Source organism: Frankliniella occidentalis, unplaced genomic scaffold, assembly GCF_000697945.3.
Source record: "Frankliniella occidentalis isolate FOCC.00 unplaced genomic scaffold, Focc_3.1 Scaffold18, whole genome shotgun sequence".
In the NCBI taxonomy this organism is placed as follows: Eukaryota; Metazoa; Arthropoda; class Insecta; order Thysanoptera; family Thripidae; genus Frankliniella; species Frankliniella occidentalis.
The window spans coordinates 289,245-295,987 of NW_026267148.1; positions in this window are offsets into that span (position 1 = coordinate 289,245).

Here is a 6,743-nt window from a genome sequence, read left to right on the forward strand (position 1 = left end):
CCTGCAATGTCCTTGTCGCGAATGTGTGGCTGCCCTGAGCGGCTGGCGCGGCTCGTCAGGGTCGGGGACCGAACCGGACCGGACCGACCGACCAGCAACCGATCGGGAATTGGGACACAACCCCAGTCTGTTTTGTGCGGTTTCGTGGCCCCTCCCCTCCCCTCCCTTCCTGCTACGGGTTGAGATGAGAAATTGAATCGAGGAATGCACCGATGGGGGGGGGGGGGGGGCGTAGGGGACTTTTCGGCAGGTGAACACAAATTTGGAGGGTATGTCATCGCTGCATAGGGCGCGGAAAGATCACGTGGAATAGGCCAGTGAAAGGAAGAGATATGGTAACAATGTAAGTGGCATGGTCATACCAAGTGGTCGGGGTCGTTCCGGGAGGGAGGAAAGGAGGCATTGGGGGCACAAAAGAGTGGCAGTCCCTTGTATTCACGCCCGTCGCACCGCTGAGGGCGGAATGCTCCTCGCCTAGCATATTTCCCCGTTTTTGACAAGACTGTGATGTAGCGGCAAGCCGAGCGCTGAGAGAACCGCGAGAGCGTGGAAAAGGGGAAGAGAGAGGGGGCGGGGGTGGGGCTGCTGTCCAGAGTGAGGGGGTGCCTCCTAGAACCACTTCCGCTGCGCCACCGCGTCCCCGGGGGAGGGGGTGGGAGGGGATTAGCATGGCTTGGCGAAGACTAAGAAGGGTTGTGGCAGGACCAGTATGTGGAGGGTGGTGAGGTGCCCTGTGGGCGGACGGGGGGTCTGGCACCAACCAGTGTCCTGGGGGCACCGGGCGGGAAAGAAAAGCTATCTCAAATTCTCAAACAGTGTATTCGGGCTAACGGAGGAAGAAGAATAGCGGGTGAAACAAAGGTTCCTGATCGCTCGAGCCTTTGCCTCCACTACCGGCGTAACGCTACGTAGAGGGCAGAAGCTCTCCACTACTCCCGACCAAACAAGAACGTTAATCTTCTACCCACTTTTCTTCTTCCTCCGTTCGCCAAAGTACACACTTGGCTAAAAGGGGCTGTCCATAAACCACTTGGACACACATTGAACACTTTTCGACCCACCTCGGTCCCCGGTCTCGCCTCTCTTGTGGACAATCGTGGATTTATTTTTGCCTCAAAACGGCGAAATGTGCGAAGATCACGTGTCCACGTGGAAAGTATACCCCTCCCCTTGCCCTTGGGGACAAATCGAGGATCTTTCGAACCCACTCTCAAAGGCCTACGTGCTTTATGGACAGCCCCTATGAAAGCATTTTCTCCGGGGGGGGGGGGGAATGCCCCCGCGCCTCCCTGCCCTCTCACGCTGTGCGACAGGTTCTGGGGCAAGGTGATGGCCCGGGGCGGAGACTACACCGTGCTGGAGGCCGAGCTGACTGACGACGAGCTGGACAGACGGGCGGACCTGCTCGGCCCCGCAGACCAGGCGGAGCTGGAGGACGTCCTCAACCGGAAAGTGAGTTGGGATCGGGCCGGTGAATCGAGGACAGGGAAGTGAGAGGCGAGAAGACACGTTCTTATATTTCTTCTTCTTTTGCCCCGAGGCTCTCGCGGCGGAGGCATGCCACCGGGTTGAGCGGCATGGGTGGGGTGCGCGTAGGGGGGAGGAGGGTGCAAGCGAACCCAGAGAGTGGGCCTCTGACAGCTCGCCGAGGAGGGGGGTGGTCCAGGACCTTAAAGACACTCCTTCGTATCGTTTGGCAGACAGGACACACTTGGGACACACAGTTAGTTCCAAATAAAGAAAAAACTTTTAAAAAGTTAGCTAAGTAATGAGTATCTAAAACTTAATTTCTTGAGTTTCAGAGTTTATTTCTCATATTATGTATTGCATTATTAATCATTTCAACATAAGGGACATAGAGTGTTTAAGACAAATCAAGGCATACCTAAGGAATAGTATATGTGATTCGACGCTCATAAAATTGGTATTATAATGGTAACAAAGGTCTGACGTTCCAAATGCAAAATAAAACTATTTCAACATTTTAAAGTCAAACTTGATGTTTATGATAAGACACGCAATTTCATTGACATAGTACTGCATGACATCATTACTCTATTCACAAACATCAAACAAAATGCAACTGAAGTACTTTTCAAATATTTGCAAACTTGCAAAGCTTGTCTGGAATTTTAAACAGACCGCCGGAGCAAATCCATTAAATTTTTCTCGTGCCCGGGCAGTTGATTGTAGCCTGGCTACAGACAAACAGCAATATGATTTTTAGAAGAGAGGCTGCCTACACACTTCTCTCTGCTGGCACGGTCTAACCTGGACTCCGCAAGAGACCGTTGGTGTGGATACAGAGTTCACGAAACGCAAGCGTGATTTTCACGCAAGGCGTGGTTTTTCACGCCAGGCGTGATTTTTCACGCTACGTAAGCTTCACACAGCCAATCAGGAACCGACTTTCATCACGCCTGGCGTGAAAATCACGCCTAGCGTGGAAATCACGCTCGCGTTTTGGGAACTCTGTATCCACCTTTGTTCGCACTGGTCAATGGCAATCGAATGGGCACCCCGACGGAGGTCATTGTTTACGACATGTTTGTTTCCTCTCACCTGCCACACCACACCAATGTTTCGTTCATCAAAATTTCATCCGCAGCTCTACTTGGGCTACCTAACCTCGCCTCCGCATTTCCCACCGCATCACGACGCACTCACTCACCATGCGGAGGTTACTCGACGAACATTTGCAATATTGGAATATAACTTACCAATGTCGTGTATCATGTTTCAAAATACAATAAGTGTAATCAAACTGAAAAAAAAAAACCGTCAACAATCACAACGTAACGTGGTCTGTTTTGTGCGGTTTCGTGGTCCCTCCCCTCCCCTCCTGCTACGGGTGGAGATGAGAAATTGAATCGAGGAATGCACCGATACGCTTCGAACAATTTCTCACCTCCCCTGTCACAGGGCGATCGAATGATCGGATAGCTCCCCGAGAACGCCCCACTTCCGCCCTCCCACTACCCTCTCACCCCATTTCAGTTGATTTAGACGACGTTTCCGGTTGTTTTCAGTGAGCTCTCCGATCAACCTCCTGGTGTTCTACCTGTCGAAAAGTTTTCTGTTCGATTGTGCAAACGATGCCGGTGGGCGTGCAGGTGTACCTGGTGTGCAGCGACCCGTGCGGCGGCGGGGAGTGGCGGGAGCTGCCGCCCCTGCGGCCCGCGCAGGTGGTGGCGGCGCGGGGACGGGACCGCTGCCCAGCGCTGCTCTCCGGCCGGCTCGACTCACACGTACGTAGCAGTGCGTAGCGCGACGAAATGACGCGAGGTCCACGGGTACCACAGCAGCTGCGAAAGTGTTCGCAAAGCTTTCCCTCGTTTCAATGAACTATTCTTAAATTCTTTCAAGAGAATCGATTACTACACGCGGCGTATGGCACCCCGCTGAACAACGCCTTGGCCCGACCGCAGGTTCGGGACTTCCCCGGCACCGAGGCCCACCTGCTCCACGCGCAGGTCGTGCGCATCGCCGCGTCCTGCTCCGTGTCCCCCGCGGGCGCCTACACGCGCTCACCGGCCACGAGTCAGGACCTCGCGGGTGAGTCTCCCGCCGGCCGCGCCCGCCCCCGCCCCCGCGCCCGCTGCTGACACGTTCAGATCACCACGCCGGGCCGGCATACGACTCCCTCCCATGCCCACCCGCGCCACGAGCATCCAGCATGCTCAAAGAGAACGTGCGTCCCGGCGCCGTCACGGTCCCGCCGCTGCTGCCCTTTACGACGTGTTTTTATGAAGGCGTAAAGCGACCAGGTCCATCTTTATCGAGAGGCGGGAGGCTCCCGAGGGCCTCGGCCGCCTCGGCTCAGCTTGGGCGGCTGCTGCCTTCTGGCGCATGCCAGTGGCCCGCGAACTCTGGCAGAGACCTCACTCAGGGGTCAGGGCCGCCGTTTCAGAGGACGAGCTCGGTGTGGTGCTGGACGCTGACTGGCTGGGCGTGCCCGGCAGCGTCTCCCTGGCCGAGCTCGCCGACCCGGGGGTGGCAGCCTGGGTTCACCACGCGCCCTGCCTCCTGCAGAGCGGCCGCCCGGCTGACCCCGACCAGGTAGGCGGCGTCGGGCTTCGCGACCCCACGGCGCAGCGATGTCCGCGTCACCTTGACCGTCCTCGCGACTGCAACAGCGAGAGGAGGGCCTGAGCGAGGACGGCGCCGAGCAGCAGGAGGAAGAGGAGGAGGAAGAGCCGGAGGAGGAGCAGGACGCCGACGACCTGGACGACGCTCTTGTGGAGGACCGGGACAGCATCCAAGAGGGGCACGAGGAAGAGGAGGAGGATGGGGAGGAGACAGCTAACGAGCTAGGGATGCTGGAGGACGAGAGCGCCGAGGAGGTGCCAGCGCTGCTCACCACTTTGGACCAGGACGCCCCGCTGTGCCCCCAGCAGGGCGCTGGCTCCCCCGCGGTACGTGGCCGGAGACCGGGAGGGGTATCGAGGAGAGAGGCCAGCCGGAAGGGTCGGAGGACCCGGAGGACGCTGAGCGGCCAGAGTGACCTAGTAATCGCTTCGGCCCTCATCAGCAGTGGACGCCGTCCTGGGCGGTGCGGGTGTGCTCGCCGCTGCTGCTGCCGGCCGTTCTGCTGCGCTCCCTCAGGTGGCCCGGCGCGTTCGCCTTCTGCAGCGGCAGGTGCGTTGAGCAACAACTTGCGGAAAGAGCGATAAAAATAATTACGTGTGCGCCAACGGCCGCCGGCTCTCGCCTCACGGCCGGGGCCCGCCGGTGCGCCGAGATGCGGTGGGGTGGGCGGCGAGCGAGCGCCCGCCGTCCGCCGGGTAGGCCATCCCGCGATGCACGCGCGCCACGCGGGCCTGCCGGCCCTCCCGGCGCCATGGCGCGAGCGCAGCGCGCCGCGCAGCACCGCCCGCCGGGGGATTCAAGAGTATCCCGCTGCACACCCGTGCGTGCCCCTTTACGAGCATTTGATCCTCTACCGCCCCTTCCCGCCGCGCGCCCGGCCCTGGCGCTTTGTTACAGCTCTGCGATATGTGTGAGAGAAGCGAGCAGAGAGTTTGCGCCGAGATTTTTTTTTGTGCCTCCTCTGCTCGCCTGTTTACCTCCTCTCTCTTTCGCGCGCCCGTTTGCACAGCGCCGCGCCGGCTGGGCTCACTCATTACCGGAGCAGCTTGAGCGGGGCGCGGCGTGGTGCGGCGAGTCGCGAGCCGGGGTCAGCGCATTGATTTCTCCTCTTTTGTCTTCTTTCTTTTCAATTCGCAGAAAGTTCGGCTACATCTACTTTGGTTGGGCGGTAAAGGCATCGGCTGGGGCCTGCCCGAACAATTGCGGGGAAGACTTTGACGATGAACCTGCAACCGTCGTCGCTGCCAGCTCTGCGCCCTGACTGAGGAAGGGCGCGCGGGCTTTGGCTCGCCGGGGTGCGCCACCTGAGCCTGAGACCTGCGATCGAGACCGTGGAGGCGGTGGGGCGTAGCGTGACATGTGAATGTGACCAAGAGCGCGGGCCTCCGCTCGCTGGGGCTCACCTGTCGATCTGACTGATTTCCCAGACCTTGGAGCCTATTTCCCTGGGTGGTAAAGGGCGCAACAAATCAATTGTCATGCTGAAACTGAGTCCGGGCCCGGGCGATTTTCTGTATTTTATGGTCTTTTAAAAAAATGTAACAAATAATGGTACGAAACTGTTTTTTGATGCGTCAATGTGGTTCCCCCACGCCTTGCCACGATTCGCGTAAAATGTGGGAAAATCTGCGTCTAGCTAGCTCGTAAAGATATTTGTTTATGCTGTCGAGTAGAACGTCTCATAAAACTTACTGGCAGTTTCACATTTGTAAATGGGACAAAAATGAAAAATAAGTTAATGAGTAAACGATGCGATACATATTTCTTCTTTGTAAGTAAATAGAACACGATACGCGAAACGTATTTTTGGATGCAGGGTACATACTGGTCGTAGAGTTGGAAAAGAGGAAAAAAAGGGGGCGGTGTAATTAACCCGTGGATTGCGGCGACATCCGATACAGGAGCCGCTGGAGCTGAAACAATAATTGAAGTAATTATGTGTTTCCGAATGAGATGACCGCGGTTGCCGAGCTATCGGACCGCGAGCAGCACGGCCCGGGAAATACCAGAAAAAACTACCCTCTCCTCTCGCTTCTGGTGCTGCTCTGGATTCCCAAGTAATTGAATTGTTGTTGGTCGAAGCAGGAGTGGAGGGGAGAGGAGGGGTGTGCGGGAGAGGGGAAGGCAGTGCGCGGGCTGCGCGGGCCTGTCCAGGCCGCTATAGAGGCGGGGGCGGGGGCGCACAGTCACCGTACTCGACGACTGACTGATACAACGGACCACTAGTCCGAGCAAACAGAACCCGGACGCACCCCCACCGTCACACACTGGCCGGGCTTCTGGGCTTGCCACTGACTTCTTGAGAGGTCGCTCGCGTTGTATGAACGAGTAAAAGAAGACGGGGGGAGGGGGGGGGGGGTCGAAAATGAGCGAAAATGAGGTTCAAAATAATTTGAATTGCACAGTTGAGGATTCTTTCGTCTTGGCTTGGAAAACGTTTTGGTAGGCATAATGTATTGTATTTTTCTGTGATTACCAGCAAACGAACAACCAGTCAGACAACGAGACATTATTTGTGCTGACTCCGAGAGCAACAGGTTACTATAATCGCTCCGCCAATCATACTCTTATCCACAAACGACTGAAAAAATACGCCCTGTTTGAAGGCAACTGGAACGTTAGGAGTTACCTGATAAATCAAAAGGGCAGCAGAA